Source organism: Microcaecilia unicolor, chromosome 8, assembly GCF_901765095.1.
Source record: "Microcaecilia unicolor chromosome 8, aMicUni1.1, whole genome shotgun sequence".
Taxonomy (NCBI): Eukaryota; Metazoa; Chordata; class Amphibia; order Gymnophiona; family Siphonopidae; genus Microcaecilia; species Microcaecilia unicolor.
This window is the reverse complement of record NC_044038.1, coordinates 207285779-207313019: the sequence shown is the minus strand read 5'-3', so window position 1 is coordinate 207313019 and position 27241 is coordinate 207285779.

The window sequence follows — 27241 nt, the reverse complement described above, 5'->3', positions numbered from 1 at the left end:
CTATGCGGCTAAAAGATGTACATTGCAAAAGCCATGTCAGTCAATATTCAGCTGGTGGCGGTCAGCATATTTTTAAATGCTGACCATCACTGGCTAAGTTAGACTTGGATATTCAATGCTGCCTACTTGCACTTATGTAGGTCCTGGCTGAATACTGGTTGGGGCCCGCATAAGTGCCTCTGTCAGTTTCTCTCTCCCTCCACCCCCTCCCCATCAATTCAGACCCCAACCACCACCACCAAATCTGCCCCACTCCCAAACACTCTCCCTCTAGATCAGCCATCCCTGAGACCTTCAGGGCTTATCTACAATCCCGGTGGTCCAATAGAGGTCTCTCGGGCAGGATTGATCCCTACTCACTCCTGCCCCTAGTGGCTCCAAGTGTTAAAGTGGCTGCCATGAGCTCTAGCAGTAGTCTTGCAGTACAACCACTAGAGGTCTGCCTTCCATATGGAGTCTCTCCTTCCCTCTTAAATTGCTTTGAATATTGGGCGGATGGACTTAGAGCCAAATAGACAGGAGTTGTTCTGGGGTGGGGGTGGGGGCTCAAATGAAGGGGAACAATAGTGAACATATAGACTGTCCTTCCAAACCTACCCATGTAGTTTTCCAGCACAATTCTACCTGCACAAAATGCAGCCACAAGTGACCAGTATAATTTATATCAGTGCACACTTTCACATTGAAAAGTAGTGCAAAAAGTGCAGGTAAAAAGTTTACATAGAGTTTGCATTAGTACAGGGAGTTTGAAAATCATCACTACCAGAATGAAGGAAATCCCTTGCTAAATAAGGCACCGACAGGGTTTTTACTACGCCGCAGTAGCGTTTTTAGGACACGCTAAATGCTAGAGACACCCATAGGAATATATGGGCATCTCTAGCGTTTAGCGGCTTAGTAAAAAAAACCCTATTGGTTTCTAGCAGTTTCTGCTCCCATTCAAGATGATCCACAAACTGAACAGAGGAGTTATTTCCTGATAATCTCTTGCCATGCATGCACCTCAATCCTTCAGAACTGGCATAATAGTGAGGGCAATTTCCAAAACACTTTTACCAGAGTAAATGGGCTATTTGAAATTGTCCATCCTCCCTGCAGTTAAAACTGCACATGCCTGGTTCTTTAAGCTGGTGCTGTTTTCAGGACCCATTGTCTTGCTTTTTGACTGTAGCTGCTTTTTACTGCCCCAGGCAGCCACCTGGTCTGCTGAGGATTTAGCCATGCGGATTGCTCCAGAAGCCTCACTGCTTCCCATGAAGCCAATGGCACAGACTGTAACTTCAAATCTACTATGCTGGACAACTATTTTGCAGAAGGTTTCTAGCAAAAGTGAGAAATGACCAGGCCAGGCCAGGAACAGGGAGCTTTGAGGCAAGAAAGAGAGAGCTCTCAGCTACAGTAAGTTGTCTAAAAATTCTCAAGGTAATCTTGCCAGCCCCAAGGAATTCACTTCTGCTCAAAGGCTCTTTGTCATAATAAAGTCCCCGGAAACAAGTGTTGAAAACCCAGGACTGATTTGATACAGATGTTCAAATATTTGAAAGGTATTAATCCGCAAATGAATCTTTTTCGGAGACAGGAAGGCGGTAGAACTAGAGGACATGAATTGAGGTTGAAGGGGGGGGGCAGACTCAGGACTAATAACAGGAAGTATTTTTTTCACGGAGAGGGTGGTGGATATGTGGAATGCCCTCCCGTGGGAGGTGGTGGAGATGAAAACGGTAATGGAATTCAAACATGCGTGGGATAAACAGAAAGGAATCCTGTGTAGAAGGAATTGCTCCCCGGAATCTTAGCGGAGATTGGGTGGCGATGCCGGTAATTGGGAAACAAAACGGGAGCTGGGCAGACTTCTATGGTCTATGCCCTGATCATGACTGAATAGATAGGGATGGGCTGGAGTGTAAATTTTAAGGGGATTCAACGTTAGCTTCAGAACTTAGTACAAGAACAGTACTGGGCAGACTTCTACGGTCTGTGCCCTGAGAAAGGCAAGGACAAATCAAACTCGGGTATACATATAAAGTATCACATACCATGTAAAATGAGTTTATCTTGTTGGGCAGACTGAATGGACAGTTCAGGTCTTTATCTGACATCATTTACTGTGTTACTATGTTACTCTTTGGGGTTCTACATGTTGCTACTAATTGGGATTCCAGAATCTTGTAACTCTTTAGGATTCCGGAATCTTCACAACTTTTAGTACAAGAACAGTGCTGGGCAGACTTCTACGGTCTGTGCCCTGAGAATGGCAAGGACAAATCAAACTAGGGTATACATATAAAGTATCACATACCATGTAAAGTGAGTTTATCTTGTTGGGCAGACTGAATGGACCATACAGGTCTTTATCTGCCGTCATTTACTATGTTACTATGTCTGCTTCTTTTGACTTCTGGCCAAATATATTAAAAATAATCCAGCTGTTTACATGAAGATTCTTCATTCTATCTTTTCCCTCATCCATGGCAGAAAGCACAGAGGGGCCCTTGTACTAAGACACGTAAGGGCCTAAACGCATGCAAGCACTCGGCAAATCGGCATTACCGCCTGGCTAGCACGTGTGCCTGGTGCTAAAACCCATTGTAGAAAATAATTTTCTATTTTCTACTGCGGGAGCGTTCCCAGTGGTAATCGGTAGCCGGCGCGTACTGGACATTTACCACGCGAGTAACGCATGAGCCCTTACCGCTACGTTAATGGGTGGCATTAAGGGCTCAGGCCGTAAATAGATGCACGTTGGTTTTCATTTTGCCGCACGTCCATTTCCTGGTCCAAAAAAAGCCCAACCTTTTTTCCAGACGCGGTGGAGAAATGGTCCAGCGCGCATCTAATACACAAGCCAACGCTACCGAAACGCCTTTGTAAAAGGGCCCCAGAAAGTGCTTCTACTCTTTGCATTGCTCCAGGGCTCACAGTTTCTTTTTTGTTGTTGTTGTTTTTTAGTAATTGGTGGTTGTGTTTTGTTTAAATCCATGGCAGTAGCACCATCTTCTGGACAAGAGCTGCCAAAGCAGAAGTGGAGGACTTTTAAACCTTAAAGAGCCCTTCTACTAAGCAGCAGTAAACACTAAGGCGTGCTTAGTGCACGCTAAAAAGCACTACCGTGGGACATACTCAGGCATCCCACAGTAGTTCTGGAATCAGTGCATACTACCCACGTGCTGAAAAGTAGGTTTTACTTTTTAATGTGGGGGTATGTTTAGAGGCAGAGAATAGGCCTGCCCTACACTAATCAGTTGGGGTAACTCGCAGTGTGCTGCCTGATTAGTACAGAGTTAGTGCAGGAGGCCTTACTGCCTAGTAAACAGCAGGGGCATAGCTAGACCACGGCAGGAGGGGGGGCCAGAGCCCGAGGTGGGGGGCACTGTTTAGCTGCCTCCCCCCCCGGTTGCCACTTTGGACCCCCCGCAACCGCAACCCCCCCCCCCCGCCCGCTTTGGACCGCCACCGCAACCCCCCCCCCCCCGCCGCCGCATCAGGTACCTTGTTTGCTGGCGGGGGACCCCAATCCCCGCCAGCCGAAGAGTCTTCTTCAGCGCCGGTCGACTCCAGTGCCTTCGTTGTGGGATCATCTGTTTCTGACACCTTACGTCCTGCACGGGGCTACATTCACGGTGCAGGATGTAAGGCGTCAGAAACAGATGATCCCACAACGAAGGCGCCAGAGTTGACTGGCGCTGAAGAGACTCTTCGGCTGGTGGGGTTTGGGGACCCCCGCCAGCAAACAAGGTACCTGATGCGGCGGCGGGGCGGCCGGTGACGGCGGGGGGGGGGGGTCAAATGTAGAGGGGGCCAGGGCTTAATCTGTGGGGGCCCATGTCCCCGTGGCCCCACGTAGCTACGCCCCTGGTAAACAGGTGGCAGTAAGGGCTCATGCACTAATGGCCACGTGCTAATTGGAAAGTTAGCGCGTGGACATTAAGGGGAAAATAGAAATTGTGGCCGTTTTACTACTGTGCTAAAAGTGGCCTCAGTGCGTGGGAAATCCACATGGTAAAAAGAGCACAGGCCACGTTTTAGCTGGCTTAGTAAAAGGGCCCCTAAGTAATTGTAAGCATGAATCTGAGCAATCAATTGAATACTGTGACTAATTAGTTATGCATGTCTTTGATTGATTTTAAAGAGCCATTGATATTTGCATGTAAGTGAGTAATAGTATTGATAATAATACAGATGCTTATTTATTATTTTATATTGATTTAATTATGCATGCTCTCTATCTGTTATTAATCATTTTCTTTTAATGTATGTTGTAAATATATGGGTTCTGTTCATAAACACTATAATGCAGGGGCGAAGCCAGACTTCAACGGGAGAGGGGTCCAGAGCCCAAGGTGAGGGGGCACATTTTAGTCCCCCCCCTGGCGCCGCCGACCTCCCCCCTCCGCCCGCCGCCGCAACCCTCTCGACCCCCCTTTCCCGCCGCCAACCCTTCCCCGCCGCCGTCACGTACCTTTTCTGGCGGGGGACCCCAACTCCCCACCAGCCGAAGTCCTCTCTTCGGCCACGCGGCGTTGCTTGCTGAATGATCTGATCAAGTTTCTGTGCGTGCGTCTGTGATTTTTAGGGGCCCTTTTACTAAGCTGTGGTAAAACGGGCCCTGTCCTAGCGGTGGTGGATGTTTTTTGCCACATGCCAGAGCCCCTTTAACCGCACTGGGTGAAAATAGCCAAAAATGAAATGGCCATGTGGTAAGTTTCCACTTGCCATGCAACCATTTTTTTGGGGGGAGGGGAGCACTTACCGCCACCCATTGAGGTGGCGGTAAGGGCTCCCACAGCAACCTGGCAGTAACTGGGCTGAGCGTGATACTGCCCGATTACCACCGGTAACATCCTGCAGAAATATTTTTCCAATATTTCCACTAGCACAGGAAATGGTGCACGCTGGGGGGCAGAACTACCACTGGCACTCTTGTTGGGCTGGCAGCAGTTCAGAGTTTAAGGGGTTTAAGGGGGGTTTGGGCAGATTCATGCTGTCTTGATTCTTTAGGGGTCATTTTACTAAGCTGCACTAAAAGAAGCCCTGCGCTATGATTAGAGCATTGGGAGACCACTTTTAGTGTGGCTGTAAAATGGCCTGCATTTCCAAAAGTGTGAACCTATACATAAGTACATAAGCACTGCCACGCTGGGAAAAGACCAAAGGTCCATCAAGCCCAGCACTCTGTCTCCGACAGCGGCCAATCCAGGCCCCAAGAACCTGGCAAAACCCCAAAATGTAATAATGATCAATGGATTTTTCCTTAAGGAATCTGTCCAGACCCTCTTTAAACTCAGCAAGTCCAGTTGTCATCACTACCTTCTCCGGCAATGCGTTCCAGAGTCTAACTACATGCCAAGTAAAGAAAAACTTTCTCCGATTTGTTTTAAACCTACCACATTCTAATTTCATCTTGTGTCCCCCTGGTTCTATTATTGTTAGAAAGTGTAAACAAACTTTTCACATATGTCCGCTCTACCCCACTCATTATTTTGTACACCTCTATCATATCATCCTCAGCCGCCTTTTCTCCAGGCTAAAGAGTCCTAGCCTTCTTAACCTCTCCTCATAAGGTAGTTGTCCCATTCCTTTTATCATCTTCGTCGCCCTTCTCTACACCTTCTCCAATTCCTATATATCTTTTTGAGATGAGGCGACCAGAACTGAACACAATACTCCAGGTGCGGTCACACCATGGAGCGATATAACGGCATTATAACATCCTCATGCTTGTTTTCCATCCCTTTTTTAATAATACTCAACATTGTTCGCCTTCTTAGCAGCCGCAGCACATTGAGCTGAAGATTTCAACATCCTATCCACGATGACTCCCAGATCCCTTTCTCAGTCCGTAACTCCTAAAGCGGAACCTTGCATGACATAGCTGTAATTCGTATCGACACTATTTAGTAGGTGGAAAGCGCGTACACATTAACCATGTGTTAATTGGTTGGCATGCAGCAATGTAGCAGTGCTAACCAATTAGCACTGGGCAAGCCTACTCTCCGCTCCCCAAACATGCCCCCATTGCTAAAAAAATACCAAGTCTTTTTTAGCACCAGGGAAGCATGCACAGATGCCTAATGTGACACTTGAGGGGTTAGGCAGATCTAGGAGCCGGAACTCCGGACCGGGGCACTGGAGAGGCAGGCGTGGGTGGGAACACTGGAGGGACTACCAATCCCAGCAGCCTCAGGAAGGATCACCTGAATCCTCTAGGAAGGCTAATCAGCGCTGCAATGCCCCTGACTCCCAGAGGAGGCCACTAGACTCCCTTAGAGAAGGTGAACCAGACTACAACTCCCAGGTTCCCAGTGGGGAAGAGGAGGAGGCTTTTGAGCAAGCTCATGATAAAGATTGGGAGCAGCTGGGGAGAGAGGAGAGACAGATAGAGCCTATGGAGTGGATGCCTGAGGAGGTGATTACCAAAGCGGTTGGTGAAGGAATGCAGGTAGAGCCCATGGATATTTCTGCCTTAGCTGCCTGAGGAGGTGATTACCAAAGCGGTTGGTGAAGGAATGCAGGTAGAGCCCATGGATATTTCTGCCTTAGCCCGGGTAGAAAAGGGGCAATCTCAGGGCCTGTTAGCAACCTTGATGAACCGGTTAATTCAATTCATTGAGAGAAAAGACCAGAGAAGAATCTGAGCGGGTTCCATGGGGAAGTAGCTTCCACCTGGCCCTGGGCTCAAGCATGACCCTTGGGAGGATACCAGGAGTTAGTGGCCGGTATGAATGGGAGGGGGTCCCCTTTCCTCAGGTTGCTCTGAGGTGAGGGTTTGCTAGGGTGAGTGTGAAGCGCACAGCAGAACCTTTTTGGCTGAAAGAACTTTGAGGAACGTTGGGGTGAAAGAACTTCAGGAACCTTTTGGCTGGGTAAAGTAACGGAACTTGTGCCCAAGATTAGTGGACTTGATGGACTCGGGGAGGGAAGGATTTGGACTGTGGGACTCAGGGCTGGGTTAATACCTGTGGGAAAAGAGCTTGTTTTTCTTTTTTCTTGCTGAGTTGAAACTACAAGAGTGCTGGAGCTATGTACTAAGCCCGGGGAGGCATATAGCCCCATGGAAGAGACTGTTCCTAATTAAATACAGGACATTTCTGACTGGTTTGCTATTGTTTGAACTGCCAAGCATCCAGAGTTACCTAGTAAACCTGGTGTGGAATTGGGCCTAGGACTGGGAAAGTCGAAGCACAGCCAAGCGGCGGGGGAAGTGTTTACATTAAACTACCGCAGCTTCTTGTGACTCAGGACAATGGAGGGTTGTGACTTGCGCAGGGGCATGGCCAGAGCCCGAGGTGGGGGGGGGGACAATTTTGGTCTGCCACCGTCACCCCCCCTGCTGCCACCTTGCCACCCACCCCCCCCCCGCCGCCCTGCTGCTCCCCACCCACTGTTGCAGCAAGTACCTTGACTGGGCAGGGATCCCCAACCCCGCCAACAAAACTAGGGGCCCAGAGGAAATTTGAGGGGGCCCAGGCCCCCCATGGCCCCACATAGCTACGCCACTGGCCCAGAGTCACAAAGAGCTGCAGTGGTAAGGGCTGCTGTGCTAACCTGGTGTAACTACGCAGCACATGGTGCTGCCCGATTAAGGCCAGGTAAAATTATTATTTGGCACTGGAAATGCTGCATGGTGAGATTCAGCAATACTGCCTAATCGCTGTATGCCAAGCCTGCGGTAGCCCTACCGTGGCTTGGTAAGAGGGCCCCTTAGTGCAGTACCTGCGCTGATTAGCAGTGGGCATGCCTACCCTTCACCCCCAAACATGCCCCCAGAGCTAAAAAAAATTTTTTAATTTAGCACATGGGAAGCATGTACAGATGCCAAAACTACCGCGGGATGCCTGAGCACGTCCTGCAGGAGTGATTTTTGGCCTGCAGTAAGCAAACGTTAGTACCACAGCTTATTAAATTAATTAGTGACAATTATGCATGCTATGTTTCTATAAACGTTTCTCTTAATGTACATTTAAAAAATATGAGATCATAGCCTCATGTCTGTACTTCATTACCTGGTAAGGCACTGTGGGTCCTTTTAGAAAGACGCACTGAAAAATGGCTTGCGGGTTTTGGGCACGCGCCGATCCATTTTGGGTCTGAGACCTTACTGCCAGCCATTGACCTAGCAGTAAAAAATCTAGGCGGTATTGACCTACACACGTCAAATGCCACTTGGTGCGTGTAAAAAATAAAAAATATCTTTCAGACTCGGTAGCTTACGCACGCCAAAATTGAAATTACCGTAAGGGCCCATGTGGTAACCAGGCAGTAACTCCAAATTTGCCCCGCGTTCGCCATGCGTAGGCACCTCCGCGGCTTAGTAAAAGGGCCCCTGTATTAATTGCTGGCACACATTAATTACTAAGGGACCTTTTTACCAAGCTTTGGTAAAAAGTGGACTTAGCATGCCCTTAACGTTAGTCTTTCCCATGCACTAACACCATTTCACTGCAACCGGAAAATGGCTGATTTTTCTATTTTTGAATTAGTGGCCATACACCAATTTGATCATTAAAAAACATTCCCGCATGACCACTTACCGACACCTATTTTGTAGGTGGTAGAGCAGTGGTTCCCAAACCTGGTCCTGGAGGCACCCCCAGCCAGTCAGGTTTTCAGGATATCCAAAATGAATATTCATGAGAGAGATTTGCATGCACTGCCTCCTTGGTATACAAATCACTCATGAATATTCATTGTGGATATCCTGAAATCCTGACTGGCAGGGGTGCCTCCAGGACCAGGTTTGGGAACCACTGCAATAGAGTCTTACACAAATAGACCCTTACCAAGCATAAAATAAGAACATAAGAATAGCCATACTGGGTCAGACCAGTGGTCCATCTAGCCCAGTATGCTGTTTTCCAAACAGTGGCCACGCCAGGTCACAAGTACCTGGCAGAAACCCAAATCGTGGCAACACTCCATACTACAAATCCCAGGGCAAGAAGTTGCCTCAATAGCAGACTATGGACTTTTCCTTCGAGAACTTCTCCAAACCTTTTTAAACCGAGATACGCTAACTGCCGTTACCACATCCTCCGGCAAAGAGTTCCAGAGCTTAACTATTCTTTGAGTGAAAAAATATTTCCTCCTATTTGTTTAAAAGGCATTTCCTTGAGTGTCCCCTAGTCTTTGTACTTCTGGAACAAGTAAAATATTGATTTACTTCTATTCATTGTACACCACTCAGAATTTTGTAGACCTCAATCATATCTCCCCTCATCCATTAAGTTGTGTTACAGAGATTGGGCATTTATGTTTGGATCGGTGGGGTATGCCTTTTTAACAGGTGAATTTTTAGGCCCCTCCATTTTTGGAAAATTGATCTTGATATTGTAACCCTCGTAGTCCTCAGTGTGGGCAGACAACGTTCCAGCTCTGTCCTCCTGGGTTGGAGCTTCCCTCTTTCACACAATCCAAAAGTCACCACCAAATTTCCTTCACAATCCACAGTCTTAATTAGAGACAGTTTACATAAACCTCTCAGCAGTCCCAAAATATAGCTGACAGTTCACTCTAGAGTCCTCCTTGAGAAGGGAAAGCTCTCAGACCTTTTCTTTATAAACACAGTTCAAGTCTCTTTAAGCATAGTCCATTCAAAACAGCAAAGAAAAAGGAAAAAAAATCACCTGCTCTCTGAATACCTTTCTCTCAGAGTACTGCAGGCTGGGCAGCACACCTACCGCTTCACAGCTACTGTGTCCACCCGCTGCCATGCCTTCAGACTTGCAAACTTTGGTCATTAGTATTCTCATAGTCCATGGGTTTGCTCCTCCAAACAGTTCTTCACTGCAGGTAAATCCACTCCCTCTTCTATGCCCTCCATCCAATCAGGTTCCTCTCCACCTTCCACGACACTTGATTGCTCCCTCCCATCAGCTGGCCTGCACCTTTTCTCTCCCTCCTCCCAGGTGGATGGAATCCTATATTGATTTCTTAACCATGGAAACAGAGTTTTAGCATTGCTGGTCCCTCTACTGGCCACCCTCTGATATAACGGTTTTTCTCCTTGTGTCCTGCCTTCCTTTCTAGGGGAGGATTCCATGTCAGGATTTCTAGGTTGCTCTTTCTTCCCTTCCCCACCCCCCCCCCCCCGGCATTGTGGGTAAGGTAGTTCTATAGCCCCAGGATCTGCAAAGTGTCTATGTTGCCTTCCTCACTACAATATTACAGAATCTAGCCATAAATGTGTAATTGTATCATTCATGGTTCTGTTGCTTGATTGTGCCGGAATCGACTAGCACAGAAGAACAAAAGTCCCTCACACAGGTCATACAGGCAGGCAAACACCAAAGATGATATAAAACAAAACGCCAATGGACTCAAAGAGTTCACATCAGAAGTTTAATTCAAAGTGTGCGATGGACTCGACACAAATCGTGTTTCGGCCACAGAGGCCTGCTTCAGGAGTCCCTGTAAAGTGCAAATGTTAAACTTCTCAGTGCTCTACGGCATCTGAAAGTAATAACCTAGTCTCTGGTGTATCAAATGTCATTTGCAGCTATTTTAGAAGTGGGCCGCTCCTGTGTTTGATACACCAGAGACTAGGTTATTACTTTCAGATGCCGTAGAGCGCTGAGAAGTTTAACACTTGCACTTTACAGGGACTCCTGAAGCAGGCCTCTGTGGCCGAAACATGATTTGTGTCGAGTCCATCGCATACTTTGAAAAATACTTCTGATGTGAACTCTTTGAGTCCATTGGACGTTTGTTTTATATAGGCTTGATTGTGCTGGCTCATAAAATAAAAATGTTTTGTGTAATGTATAAAATAGGCCACATATCCTGTGTACATACATAGATACATAAATATCGAGCTGTATTTTGGTGCAATTAGATTTACAATAATTAGCACCTAGTGCTTTTGGATTCTTACTGTAGCACTTTGGCTGTGGCTGGACACCTCCTTTGCTTTTGCTGGCATCCTGAATGTTTAGGTTTCCTGGTGACGGCACTAACGGATGCACCTGTAACATCCGCACACAGAAAGCAGAGAAGCTGGCTGCCCGCATTCTGTAGATACTAGTTGCTGAGTCAGAGCTACCCACACCTGCCTGAGCAGGCTGGAAGACTCTCACCTGCAGAGAATGTCTGGCAGCAGGTGAGGTGGAGCAGGGCTGAATGAAAAGAATTCTGGGTCCAGCCGTGATCAAGAGCTGAGGTCAGCAACATCCTATCAAGGCACAAAATCAGGAGACTTCACAAGTATTTAACTCACACCTTTCTAATGGTATTTCAAGGCAAGTTATAGTAGGAGTTTCCCTGGCCCCAGAGGGTTTAAAATTTAAGTTGGTACCTGAGGCAATGGAGGGTGGGATGATTTGTCCAAGGCCACAAGGAGCAACAGCGGGATTTGAACCCTAGTCTCTCTGGTTCACAGCCTGCTATTCTAAATCACTAGGCTGCTGCTCCTCCTTAGGTCCAAACTGTGGATCATATCATGACATCAGGACCCAGTCACCATGGGGTTTGGTCACAACCATCATCTTCAGGAACCTTTTACACCCAGACTTCAAATAAGTAACTGTTAAGGCTTGTGTTGGGAATAAAATGTTCCACTAGCTGTATGGATTTGATGTGGAAGCCTTTCTGCTGGATTATGGTCATGCAATGAGGGGCAGGCTTCAGTACTGAAACTGTAGTAACTGGTTAGTGACATACTGGCTGCATTTGACCAAGGCAAAGACATCTTGGTAATCTCTCTTTATCTCAGTGCAGCATTTGCTTGCTTGTCTCGGTGATACTGGTATTTCCGATCATGGTCACAGTTTTGCATTATTTCTTCACCAACGTTCTTTCAAAGTTCTTTTCCAGAAATCATACCCATCCACTCAGATAATCACTTGCGGTGTTCCACAGGGATCCATTTTGTCTGCTTTATTATTCAACATATTTTTGAGCCCTCTCACCACAATTATTCAGTCTCTGGGGGATTAGTGCTTATTTTTAATGCAGATGACTTTCTGTTTCTCTGTTACACAGACTCCTCTGCCCTGATATCCAGTCTCTTCAAAAACGTTTGATCAAGTTGAATCCTAGTTAATAGAAAATTGCTTGGTCTTGAACCCTCATAAAATCGGTACTATTTGGCTCTCAAATCATTCAACCTGACTATCTCTGAGCCTTGGCTCCCCTATTACATTAGTCGATTCCTTTAAATATCTTGGATTATCTTGGACCATCAATTAAACTTTCAGAGTCATATATCTATGGCTGTCAAGTACTGTATCTTTGCCCTTCATCAGACCCATTCTGTCTGCTCCCTTCTAAGTAATTCTGTCCAACAATCATTCATACATTGGTAACGTCTCATCGACTACAGTAATATCATATTGGCCGGCCTTCCTAAATATTCTTTAAAACGTTTACAGTCTGTTCAAAATACAGCTGTTCGTATATTATGTCTACTTATGAAATCTGAACATGTATCATCCTACTTACTCCACCTTCATTGGCTTCCAGTGAAATATCGCTTCTATTTAAGATTTTACTTTTGGCCCACAACACTGTTCACATTGGTCTTCCACCTTATAAGCCAGCCCATCACTTATGCTCCTGCTTGATACGACATACCAATCTGCTTTTTTCTATCTCACTCCATCACTCGGGAATTCCCTTCCCTGTGCCCTTCATATAGATCGTGGTGAAGTAAATTTTAAATGTGCTTTCAAAACTCACCTATTCCCTCTTGCTTTTAATCTAAATTCTTAGATGGAATTTGGTCTGGGGCGCACAGAATGGCTTCTGGATCTTTTTCTGGGTTTTGTACATGATTTTATTTTTGACTCTGAACTACTATTGTTCTGTTTCAGTTCTATTGTAAATAGAGTTCCTTTTCCTGACACGTGTGCCACTTTGTTTTAATTTTTCAATTGTACACCACCTTGACACAATCGTGAAAAGTGATATAGCCCTAATTCAAATCTGAGCTGTGCCTCTGAGTGTGAGATATATTTCTTCCCTTGCTCTTCCTCTCCTATGGACTTCATCATCTCTCCTCTTGCATTCTCCCTCTAGTCCGTTCGCTCTTCTTCTTCCCCTCCCTTCCCTCGCCCATAACTCCTTTCCGTTCACTCTTCTTCTCTGCCCCCCACCCCAGCTTCTTATCTCCTTCTGCAGTGCAGCTCTGGTTGTCTATTCCTTCTCCACAGCCCTGACAATCTCCTCTTCAGCTTTTTTTGGGGGGGGAGGGGGGCTTGGCTCCCCACCACTGTGCTGCTTCCCCCCACAGCCTGGACTGCATCTTCTTCATCTTATAGTGGAAAAGCCTACGTTCACGTCCACCACGCCACTTTTTCTGCATCAGCTTCTGCTATTCTTTGGTCACAGGACCTAGGCCTCCCTGCCACTCATTAGTGCCTTTTTCTGAACTCTGCATACATCTGATCCTTTCTCCATGTGCAGTCAATCAAATCTGCATAGATGGAAGGACAAACAGATAGTTGGACTGATCTTCCCCAATAAGCTCTCACACATGTGTCTAAAAATACATGCAGTCTAGTTTAGGTCACGCCTTTCTTCAGCAAAAAGCTGAACTCTGTACAATCCTAGTACATGAATTCTAACAAAATCTAAAAAGTAAATGCTCTCAAACAGACAAACAAGCAGGTCCTAAGGTTAGAGAATTACCCACACTCTAGCTTTGTTCCGTTATCCACCTCGTCATAAAATCTGTTTCCCAAGCTAAGTTTCTAAAGACCCTTTTGTTTTTCTAATATCAGGTTTCCATTTATTCACTTGTCTGAATAATTACCTAGATAAGACTTTCAGATTCGTGATACCGTTCAAAATTACAGCATTACAGAAATGACTCCCACAAATGGGAACAATTTCATCTTCCTTCTGTGGCAGCAATGTACTGCGACATGACAATTTCCTTTAGCTCCCCAATTGTAATCTATTAAAGTGTTTTGAAACTTTTCTCTGCTTGCAGGTAAATGGAGCCTAAGAAAAGAAGGGCTTCTATCAGGCAGCAGGTTTTTGCTAACAATCAACGCTTACAGCAACATCATCCCTGAAAGGGAATGAGATTTGATGTACTGCCTTTCTGTGGTTACAATCAAAGCGGTTTACATATTATATACATACAGATACTTATTTGCACCCGGGGCAATGAAGGATTAAGTAACTTGCCCAGAGTCACAAGGAGCTTCAGCAGGAAATCAAACCAGTTTGCCTAATGCCCCCTGGGTCTCAGACCACTGCACTAACCATTAGGCTAATACAGAATTAAATAATCACAAAGTTGTGTACTTCTGTCTTTTTGTCTCTCTTGACCTACTGATTTAGTTGCAACTGGCCTCTATTGTAGGGTTTTTATTTTATTTTTTGTTACATTTGTACCCCGCACTTTCCCACTCATGGCAGGCTCAATGCGGCTTACATGGGGCATGGAGGGTTAAGTGACTTGCCCAGAGTCACAAGGAGCTGCCTGTGCCTGAAGTGGGAATCCAACTCAGTTCCTCAGGACTAAAGTCCACCACACTAACCACTAGGCCACTCCTCCACTGTTGCTACTATTGGAGATTCTACATGGAATGTTGCTACTATTGGAGATTCTACATGGAATGTTGCTATTCCACTAGCAACATTCCATGTAGAAGTCGGCCCTTGCAGATCACCAATGTGGCCGCGCAGGCTTCTGCTTCTGTGAGTCTGACGTCCTGCACGTACGTGCAGGACGTCAGACTCACAGAAACAGAAGCCTGCGCAGCCTTCTACATGGAATGTTGCTAGTGGAATAGCAACATTCCATGTAGAATCTCCAATAGTAGCACATTCCATGTAGAATCTCCATAGTATCTATTTTATTTTTTGTTACATTTGTACCCCGCACTTTCCCACTCATGTCAGGCTCAATGCGGCTTACATGGGGCAATGGAGGGTTAAGTGACTTGCCCAGAGTCACAAGGAGCTGCCTGTGCCTGAAGTGGGAATCGAACTCAGTTCCTCACTTCCCCAGGACCAAAGTCCACCACCCTAACCACTAGGCCACTCCTCCACTCCTTGTCAACTGAATCCAGATTTGCCCGACAGGGTTGATCCAGTTCTGTTCTTACTCCATCGCATCCATGAGCCTGTAGTTCTGGTTTCCCCATTGCATTGTCAAGTTTACAAGTCCCTGTATGCAATGATATAAACCCAGAACTGGATCAACCCTGTTGGGCAAATCTGGATCCAATTGGCAACCTTACTCTATTGGACTACAGCACCACGAGCCTTTATTTACAATCACCTAGGCTTTTCTCCAGTTTTATAGGACCCCCTCCCCCTTTACCACCACCAGCACCTCGCTACTAGGGTTGCCACTTGACTCGATGTCATAAGGAACATACTAGTTCAGTTTTGGTTTCACCCTAGTGGATGAAAGGATTTGTAGCTTTAATTGTCCCATTGAATTTCCTGAGAAAACTGAAACTACATATCCATGCATGCAGTGGGATAAAACCAGAACTGGAGTAGCCTCTTCCTAATCATAGCACAGAGTCAAGGTTATGATGCGTTGCAGGTACAGCTTGATCTTACTGCTGCCTTTGATACAGTTTCTCATGCAAAATTTGCTCAATCAATTACAAAATACTACTACTAATCATTTCTATATGCTACTAGACATACGCAGTGCTGTATATAATACTAGCCGTTGAGCCCGTAAAAATGGGGTAGTAAAGGAAGGGGGGGTTTGAAAGGCCCCCCCGATAGGTCGCCGCCGCCCCTCCACCCCCCGGAGTCCCCTCCGCCACCCTCCACCTGGGCTGGGTACCTGGCATCACTATTCAAACCGCCGGAACGCAGCACACAGCTCATCTGAGCTGCCGTCGGCCTTCCTTCTTTGCGTGTGTTCCGCCCTCGTGTGACGTAACGTCAGTGAGGGCGGGACACAGGCAGGTAAGGAAGGCAAACGGCAGCTCAGATGAGCTGTGTGCTGCTTTCCGGCGGTTTGAATAGTGAAGCCAGGTACCCAGGCCGGGTGGAGGGTGGGTGGCGGCAGCGACTCCGGGTGGGTGGGGGGGAGCGGTAGCGGCAACCCTGGGGGGGAGCGGTGGCGACGGCGGTTCCCTCACTCGCAGGTGCGCAGGATGTATTGACGCGGGGGCAGGACAGAGAGGGTCTCTACTGCGGCATTTGCGAGTGAGTACGCCTCTTGCCATTTATATGTTTGATATGCAGGTATTTTCTCTGTCCCTAGAGGGCTCACAATCTAAGCTTTTGTATCTGGGGCAATGGAGGGTTAAGTGACTTGCCCAAGGTCACAAGGAGCTGCAGTGGGAATCAAACCCAGGTTGCCAGGATCAAAGCCCACTACACTCGCCATTAGGCCACTCCTCCACTCCAAAGTAAGTCAAAGTGGGACTTGAACCTGGATCTCATGGTTCACAGTCTGCTGCACTAGCCACTAGGCTACTCCTCTGACCCCATTGGACTTAGTTCCACTATATTAAATTGGCTCACTTCTTATTTGCCAAATTGTATGTATACGGTAAATTGGAATCAAGAAATATCTTCTCAAAAAAAAATAGTTCCAGAGGAGTCCTTCAGGGGTCTCTTCTCTCTCATTTGCTTTCAATTTGTACTTGGTACCGTTAGCTAAATTGTTGGAAAGTTTGAATGTGGACGTTCATTTTTTTTCCACTGATGACATCCAGCTGGTGATTTTCATGAAGGATAAACCAGCAAGACGTAGTTTCTGACATTAATCAAAAACTGGATAAAGTTCTACAGGCGGCTGTGTGAAACTGAGTTTCACGGCGAAGCCCCAGCCTACATGTCCGAGTTGATTGACCTACCACCCACAAATGCTAGGAGATCTTCCCGAACATACCTCAACCAACATTTCCCTACTTTCAAGGGCATGAAATACAAGACGCTACATGCGTCAACCTTTTCTCACACGAGCACGCAACGTTGGAACTCACTGCCATGCAACTTAAGAGCGATCCACGAACAAGCATCCTTCCGCAGATTACTGAAGACCCATCTATTTGAGACAATTTACGGAAAAAACCAAAACACATAGAGCCCACACTCACTTACATAAATGCATCACACATCCACTTATGATCTCTCATCCCCCCTAATTCCACATTACTCATTCATATACTTACAGAAATATGTACACCATGTGCCTCTGTGTCTTAACACTGCCCTTAAGCTTCCCATTGTCTCCTCCCAAACTCTCCCTGTTGATGTCCCATTGTGATATTCCTAATGATATTTAATAGGCCTCATATTATAACATTTAAATAACAGATATGATGCTAATGCTGTTCATGCAATATAATGAAACATCTTAATAGGTAGCCGCAGGGCCGCCGAGAGAGGGGGGCAGGGGGGCAAAATTCCCTGGACCTGGCCTCTAAGGGGGGCCTGGCGCCGGGGTCTCTCCTGCTCCTGATGGGCCCCAAGTGATCAGGTCCCAACAGGAGCAGGAATGAGAAAACTCTGGCGCCGGGCCCCCTCCAGCGCTGCTCTTCGCTCACTTCTACTGACGTGCCGAGCGGCTGCTTTTCCCCCTCAGGTGCATGCTCGGTTTGAAACCGAACATGTGCGATCAGAGAAAAAAAGCAGGGGCAGGGCAGGCAAGGAGTGAAGAGCAACGCTGGATTCATCCGCTGGCAGGGCCTTGGGATCCTCGCCAGCCCCAAGATACCTCAGTTGCGGCAGTGGCTATCCAAGGAGGAGGGGGCAGGAGCGGTGACAACCTGGGGGGGCAGTGGCGATTGAGGGGGGGCAGCGATTGGGGCGGCAGCGACCCTGCCCCAGGCCTGGCTCAGTCACTTGGCAGCCCTGGGTAGCCGAGAGGGCAAATGCAGTACAGATATACAGATGGGTAGCTAAACTGAAGACAAATTATATGTACAATTGAATAAGATATATACTTTTTTCAGTATTTAGCTCACTCCTTTCCAGTTACAGTTTATGACACGTTACATTCAGGTACACTAGATATTTCCCTGTCCTTGGAGAACTCATCATCTACGTGTGTACCTGAGACAATGGTGGTGTGGCAGAGTAACACAGTAAATGACGACAGATAAAGACCTGTATGGTCCATCCAGTCTGCCCAACAAGATAAATTCATTTTACTTGATATGCGATACTTTTATACATATACCCAAGTTGATTTGTCCTTGCCATTCTCAGGGCACAGACCATAGAAGTCTGCCCAGCACTGTTCTTGTACTAAAAGTTGTGAAGATTCTGGAATCCTAAAGAGTTACAAGATTCTGGAATCCCAATTAGTAGCAACATTCCATGTAGAACCCCAAAGAGTAACATAGTAACATAGTAAATGATGGCAGATAAGACCTGTATGGTCCATCCAGTCTGCTCAACAAGATAAACTCATTTTACATGGTATGTGATAGTTTATATGTATACCCGAGTTGATTTGTCCTTGCCTTTCTCAGGGCACAGACCGTAGATGTCTACCCAGCACTCTTCTTGTACCAAAAGTTCTGAAGCTAAGGTCAAAGCCCCTTAAAACTTACACTCAAGCCCATCCATATCTATTCAGTCACGATGAGGGCACAGACTGTAGAAGTCTGCACAGCACCGGTTTTGCTTCCCAATTACCGGTTTTGCTTCCCAATTACCGGCGTTGCCACCCAATCTCCACTAAGATTCCGTGGATCCATTCCTTCTCAACAGGATTCCTTTGTGTTTATCTCACGCATGTGTGAATACCGTTTTCATCTCCACCATTCCATGTATCCAGCACCCTCTCCAGCATGGCTCGTGGCTGCAGAACCTCATAGAAATGTAGCCCACACACATACACAAGTTGTACAAAATTAAAAAGTATTTTATGTACAGCAAAAGGCATTCTCTGCCCTCTCTATCTCATGTACACATCTCTAGCTCTCCTTCTATTGGCTTATAGCTTTCTTCCAGCACCACCATCACCCCTTCCCCCCTCCCCCTCACCCCATGCTCAACTTTGATAGTACAGAGCTAAAGCAATTATGCTAATTATATTAATTATAATTTGAATGACATTCACTGATCCTTTAAAGTGAAAACAAAGCATTTGTTTTCCAGCAGATGGAAGCAGTTTCATAAAAAGACATTTTGTATTTGGATCAGAGGCTGCATTGAGAGAATATACAGGACCCTTTTCAAGGACCTCAGATCCCTTAGAAAAGTCCTTACATGGGGCATTATCCTGTGTTATGCACAGTCTAATATTCAGCTGGACTTTGAACAGACTGTTAGAGTGTAGTATGCAGAAGGAACTGAACTCTTCACCCACAGCTGGCTATGATCAGATAGGTGGAAAGGTTTAGTGCTTAAAACACCACAAGAGCAGCCAGACACACACTAACAAACATGAAGAAAGATACCAATATGCATACTTCCACTACACACACACACTGATCTACATAAGGATATAAGAACTTACGCATTGCCCTACTGGGACAGAGGAAAGATCCATCAAGCTCAATATCCTGTTTCCAACAGTGGCCAATCCAGGTTACAAGTACCTGGCAAGATCCCAAAACAGTAAAACAGATTTTATGCTGCTTATCCAAGAAATAAGCAGTGGATTTTCCCCAAGTCCATCTTAATAATGGCTTATGAGCTTTTCTTTTAGGAAGTTGTCCAAACCTTTTTTAAAACCCACTAAGCTAACTGCTTTTAACCACATTCTCTGGCAATGAATTTCAGAGTTCAATTACACGATGAGTGAATACACTGTCAGCTAGCACATTTGCTTATTTCCAATCTGACGAAGAAGGGCAACCTTCGAAAGCTAATCAAGAAATGTATTAAGTTATGTCCAATAAAAAGGTATCATCTTATTTTCTTTTCCATGTTTTATTTTGTTTGATTTCTATTGATAACCTTAAGAGTGGACTAACACGGCTACCACACTCCTCTACTTACGATGAGTGAAGAAATATTTTCTCCGGTTTGTTTTAAATTTACTACTTTGTAGCTTCATTGCGTGCCCCCTAGTCCTAGTATTTTTAGAAAGAGTAAACAAGCGATTCACGTCTACCCGTTCCACTCCACTCGTTATTTTATAGACCTCTATCATATCCCCTCAGCCATCTTTTCTCTAAGCTGAAGAGCCCTAGCCGCTTTAGCCTTTTCCTCATAGGGAAGTCGTCCCATCCCCTTTATCATTTTTGTCACCCTTCTCTGTCCCTTTTCTAATTTCACTATATCTTTTTTGAGATGCGGTGACCAGAATTGAACACAATATTCGAGATGTGGTCGCACCATGGAGTGATACAAAAGCATTATAATGTCCTCATTTTTATTTTCCATTCCTTTCCTAATAATACCTAACATTCTATTTGCTTCCTCGTCCGTTGCCACACATTGAGCAGAGGGTTTCAATGTATCATCAACGACAACACCTAGATCCTTTCCCAGTCAGTGATACCTAATGTGAAACCTTACATTACATAACTACAGTGGGGGAAATAAGTATTTGATCCCTTGCTGATTTTGTAAGTTTGCCCACTGACAAAGACATGAGCAGCCCATAATTGAAGGGTAGGTTATTGGTAACAGTGAGAGATAGCACATCACAAATTAAATCCGGAAAATCACATTGTGGAAAGTATATGAATTTATTTGCATTCTGCAGAGGGAAATAAGTATTTGATCCCCCACCAACCAGTAAGAGATCTGGCCCCTACAGACCAGGTAGATGCTCCAAATCAACTCGTTACCTGCATGACAGACAGCTGTCGGCAATGGTCACCTGTATGAAAGACACCTGTCCACAGACTCAGTGAATCAGTCAGACTCTAACCTCTACAAAATGGCCAAGAGCAAGGAGCTGTCTAAGGATGTCAGGGACAAGATCATACACCTGCACAAGGCTGGAATGGGCTACAAAACCATCAGTAAGACGCTGGGCGAGAAGGAGACAACTGTTGGTGCCATAGTAAGAAAATGGAACAAGTACAAAATGACTGTCAATCGACAAAGATCTGGGGCTCCACGCAAAATCTCACCTCGTGGGGTATCCTTGATCATGAGGAAGGTTAGAAATCAGCCTACAACTACAAGGGGGGAACTTGTCAATGATCTCAAGGCAGCTGGGACCACTGTCACCACGAAAACCATTGGTAACACATTACGACATAACGGATTGCAATCCTGCAGTGCCCGCAAGGTCCCCCTGCTCCGGAAGGCACATGTGACGGCCCGTCTGAAGTTTGCCAGTGAACACCTGGATGATGCCGAGAGTGATTGGGAGAAGGTGCTGTGGTCAGATGAGACAAAAATTGAGCTCTTTGGCATGAACTCAACTCGCCGTGTTTGGAGGAAGAGAAATGCTGCCTATGACCCAAAGAACACCGTCCCCACTGTCAAGCATGGAGGTGGAAATGTTATGTTTTGGGGGTGTTTCTCTGCTAAGGGCACAGGACTACTTCACCGCATCAATGGGAGAATGGATGGGGCCATGTACCGTACAATTCTGAGTGACAACCTCCTTCCCTCCGCCAGGGCCTTAAAATGGGTCGTGGCTGGGTCTTCCAGCACGACAATGACCCAAAACATACAGCCAAGGCAACAAAGGAGTGGCTCAGGAAGAAGCACATTAGGGTCATGGAGTGGCCTAGCCAGTCACCAGACCTTAATCCCATTGAAAACTTATGGAGGGAGCTGAAGCTGCGAGTTGCCAAGCGACAGCCCAGAACTCTTAATGATTTAGAGATGATCTGCAAAGAGGAGTGGACCGAAATTCCTCCTGACATGTGTGCAAACCTCATCATCAACTACAGAAGACGTCTGACCGCTGTGCTTGCCAACAAGGGTTTTGCCACCAAGTATTAGGTCTTGTTTGCCAGAGGGATTAAATACTTATTTCCCTCTGCAGAATGCAAATAAATTCATATACTTTCCACAATGTGATTTTCCGGATTTAATTTGTGATGTGCTATCTCTCACTGTTACCAATAACCTACCCTTCAATTATGGGCTGCTCATGTCTTTGTCAGTGGGTAAACTTACAAAATCAGCAAGGGATCAAATACTTATTTCCCCCACTGTATAATTCGAATTCCTCTTTTCCACATGCATCACTTTGCATTTGTTCACATTAAACGTCATCTGCCATTTATTTGTTTTGTTTTTGTTTGTTGCATTTGTATCCCACATTTTCCCACCTCTTTGCAGGCTCAATGTGGCTTACAATACATCATGTTGTTTCTCCAGCGCTGTTCAGTACTGTGCTGGAGTTTTGATCATCTGCATCTTAGGCATAATAGCAACGCTCTGGCAGCTATCAGAAGTTGGCGCCGGAGGTGGTGCCTACGTTGCCTCTATGCCTAAATCCAAGCCTGTGTTCAAATGCCTCAAAGATACAAATTATAAAGCCTTTCTCAAAAACAAAAGGTAATGGGTATAAAGCATAATTTAAAAAAATATTTCTCCATGGAAAGCTTGGTGGATTCATGAATCGGCCTTCCAGCAGAAAGAAAAGTCCAGAAAGCATGAGGCAGCTACAGTGTAACTCTCCGAAGAGATGAGTGGAGAGTTGTAGATCAACTAGAATGTTTGATCTTGTAACAGGAACTAAACTGGGAAGACTGGAGGGAGCTTACCGCATACAGTTCAAGCTTCTCCTACTAACCTACAAATGCACTCGATCTGCAGCCCCTCCTTACCTCTCTACCCTCATCTCCCCTTACGTCCCCACCTGTAACCTCCGCTCTCAAGACAAATCCCTCCTTTCAGTACCCTTCTCCACCACCGCCAACTCTAGGCTCCGCCCTTTCTGCCTCGCCTCACCCCATGCTTGGAACAAACTCCCTGAGCCCATACGCCAGGCCCCCTCCCTGCCAATCTTCAAATCATTGCTCAAAGCCCACCTCTTCAATGTCGCCTTCGGCACCTAACCACTACACCTCTACTCAGGAAATCTAGGCTACCCCAACTTGACATTTCATCCTTTAGATTGTAAGCTCTTCTGAGCAGGGACCATCCTTTGTTATTAATTTGTACAGCGCTGCGTAACCCTAGTAGCGCTCTAGAAATGTTAAGTAGTAGTAGTAGTAGCTTACCCACCTTCTTTGATGTCATCTTCAGTGTTTCTGTTACATGAATAGGTACATTTCTGTGCTTCCTTTTCACTTATTTGATTTGTCTACTCTTAATTCTCTAAATTACAACCTCACTGGGGAAGACTGAAATGTGTTTGAAGAATGACTGGCATCTTGGCAGTGAACCCCAGGCACCTGAGAGTCCTACAGCCTCCGTTGTGAATTCTTCTGCTTCGCAGGAGTGCTGGTCAGCAGGCTCAGAACCTAAATAATAACACCATTGCTGTAAAATGTGAGATTTAAACATGCACAAGGAGCTCAAGCCACAGCGCTCTAGCACGGGGGATGGGGTTCAGATCCATGGGCAGATGATCAAAGGCAAACACAGGCACTAGAGGTTATTAGCACTGGACTAGCATCCATGTTTGCCTGCGCCCTATGGTCAAAGCCCGTGAGCACGTTTATTTTTATTTATTTATTAGAATTTATTTACTGCCTTTTTGAAGGAATTCACTGAAGGCGATGTACAGTAAGAATAACAACGCGCTTGCCAGCTCTGAGTGCAACTAGATTGCAAATGCATGCTAAACAGGGCATTAGGAATTCCTCCCCAATGCTCAGTGGGCAGCTCATTAAATATTGGTGTTGCTCCCATGGCAAACCCTACGTCAGCTTGGAGCTGGCGTTAGGATTTGCAGAGCATTAGGGAGGAATGACGAGCTCTATCTAGCAGGTATCTGCATGCTTACAGGCCCCTCCCCAAACACAATCCTCCCACTGAAGTGCCCTGATCATCAAGGCTTTATTTCCCCCGCACTGTTCCGGCACTAATTTTAAAGCGCTGTTTGGAAGAGCGCAGGGAAACTGATCATCGGCCTGGGGGAGAAGCCATCTGCTTCTTTTATAGCACCATCTGTTGGTGAATAAGTGTATTGGAGGAGGTTGTTTAAATGGAAAAAAAAACCTCAATTATTGAAAATTCACTTTTGAACATAACAGGAAATTTTCCTTGCTCAGATGCGCAACCAATAACCCTTCCTACATTACCTCAATCATTCTAATATCTTTTTTTTTTTTACAAAATCTTAATATTTACAAATGTCAGTCAGTCCTGCTTCATCCTAGAACCTATTCTCGGCTTCTGCTGGCTTTTTTTGCAGCATGTCTAACACACCTTTATTTGAGCAGAATGTCATCTTCGTCCAGACACACCAAACCAAATAGGATTTACTGACCTCTTGCCAGGCATTGCATAAAAACTTCGGCAAAGGTTTAAAGAACAGAGCATGTCCCAAAGAGTGCTGAAGTGATAACTTAAAAATTCCTCATCTGGTCTAAAAGTTAATTTAACCAAGCTCCAGTCCTCTTTAAACAAAGCAGGAATTAAAATCTGTCATCTGTGAAAGAGGAAAAACCTTCAGACTCAGGGGAGTACAACTTCCTGTAGTAACTGTGTTAGAAATCTCACTGGCTGGTGTGAAAACTGTTAAGACCAAAAGAAGTAAGTCAGTAAATAGACTCTGGAAAGAAATAGCAGGAGAATTGAAGGCAATCTTCAGAATCCCATATAGGCAGAGGTGATACTCTGCCAGTTCATTCCAGTTCACAGACTGGGTATATTTTTGGAAAAAAAAAACAGCAAAAGAAACCAAAGGGAAAAACATTAATACTGAAAATAAATAGAGAGAGACTTCCTTAAGCACCCTCCAAAATGGCCAACCTAAGGACATGTGTATTTTATTACATAATAATAATAATAATATGGATAATGGGAATACCACCTGCTTCAGCCAAAGAATGGAATACAATTCCTGTACGAATCAGGGTCAGATGACGCTCATATCAATAGCTCAAACAGACTAATCATAAGCCCCCAAACAAAACAGAGACCAAACCAACAACCAATAACATAAAACTAAGCCTAAACAATAACCAACAAGACAACAATCCTAAAATGAATAGACCATACAGACAACTACAAACTGTTAAACACTCCAACATCAAATAGGATACCTATGTCCCGATACCCATAGGATACATAAATGCTAGATCAGCAGTTACTACTACTACCATTTAGCATTTCTATAGCGCTACAAGGCGTATGCAGTGCTGCACAAACTTAGAAGAAAGACAGTCCCTGCTCAAAGAGCTTACAATCTAATAGACAAAAAATAAAGTGAGTAGTTAATACGTCAGCAATACTTAGGGATTGGACAGAATTGGAACAACTAGAATTACTGTTCATAACAGAAACATGGCTACACCTCGAAGACAACCCAGCACTGTGTGACCTATGCCCACCGGGATATAAAATAATACACATCAATAGAACAAAGAAGAAGGGAGGTGGAGTCGCAATAATATACAAATCCTTCTTCACAGTAGAAACTATCGCTATACATACATTCTCAACAATTGAAATCTTGGCATGCAAAATCACTGACACAACACTAGCTGATCAACTATGTATCATACTATTTTACCGCCCCCCAGGAAGCTGGTTGAACGCTCAAGACGAATTCATGGACTTTGTAACAAACATCAAATGTCTTACTACTAGGAGACATCAATCTGCACCTAGAAAAACAAAACAACACCAACACCAGAAGCCTAATGAACTTCTGTGAAGAAACGGTTTTAAGCCTGTAAAATGTACTGGATATTTTCCTGCATTGATTATGTTCTGATGTGTATTTCTCCCATTTGGCCAGCAGGGATCTGTCCTGGGACCTCTTCTTTTCTCCATCTATACTTCTTCCCTTGGTACTCTGAACTCATCCCACGGTTTTCAGTATCATCTTTACGCTGATGACTCCCAGATCTACCTCTCCACACCAGAAATCTCAGCAGGAATCCAGGCCAAAGTATCAGCCTGCTTGTTTGACATTGTTGCTTGGATGTCTCAGCGCCATCTGAAACTAAACATGACCAAGACTGAGCTTCTCATCTTTCCCCCTAAACCACCTCTCCTCCTCCCCCATTCTCTATTTCTGTGGATAACACTCTCATCCTTTCCATCTCATCAGTTCATAACCTTGGGGTCATCTTCAACTCCTCCCTCTCCTTCTCTGCACATATTCAGCAGACTGCTAAAACCTGTCATTTCTTTCTCTATAATATCACCAAAATTCGCACTTTCCTTTCTGAGCACACTACCAGAACCCTCATCCACACTCTTATCACCTCTTGCTTAGACTATTGCAACTTGCTTCTCACAGGTCTCCCACTTAGCCATCTCTCTCCTCTTCAATCTGTTCAAAATTCTGCTGCACAATTAATATTCTGCCAGTGTCATTATGCTCATATTAGCCCTCTCCTCAAGTCACTTCACTGGCTTCCTATCCGTTTCCGCATACAGTTCAAACTCCTCTTATTGACCTATAAGTGCATTCACTCTGCAGCTCCTCAGTACCTCTCCACTCTCATCTCTCGCTACATTCCTCCCCGGGAACTCCGTTCACTGCGTAAATCTCTCTTATCTGCACCCTTCTCCTCCACTGCTAACTCCAGACTCCATTCATTTTATTTTTCTGCACCACATGCCTGGAATAGACTTCCTGAGCCGGTACGTCAAGCTCCATCTCTGGCCGTCTTCAAATCTAAGCTAAAAGCCCACCTTTTTGATGCTGCTTTTAACTCCTAACCCTTATTCACGTGTTCAGAACCTTTATTTTATCATCCTCACTTTAATATTCCCTTATCTCTTGTTTGTCCTGTTTGTCTGTCCTAATTAGATTGTAAGCTCTGTCGAGCAGGGACTGTCTCTTCATGTTCAAGTGTATAGCGCAGCATATGTCTAGTAGCACTTTAGAAATGATAAGTAGTAGTACTAGTAGTACTAGTGGTGTTCAGAGAACTGAGTGTTTTAGTTTGAAACAAACAGGAAGCAAGAAGCAGTATATATTTGAAATTTTGTTGACTGGGTTCTGATTGGCCTGGAGTTTGAAATTATCCAGCAGTTGTTGCTGGCTGTTGCTTCAGTCTTAGCCCAGGAGGAAACAGACAGATCTCTTTACTGAGGCTCAGTGAATTATATGTCCTCACCTTCCCAGGTACTGTTTAGACAGTATATAAATATTTAGTTAGTGTTATAATTGAGCCATATTTCAGTTACCTGTTATTGTTTGCTAATTGCACATGTTTTTGTTCAGTGTTCAATTTTTATGAGAATAAACAAAATTGATTGTTCACTCTGCTTGTCTGAACTGATTAAGAATCCTGGTGGTTTGTGTGTTGGGTCTGCG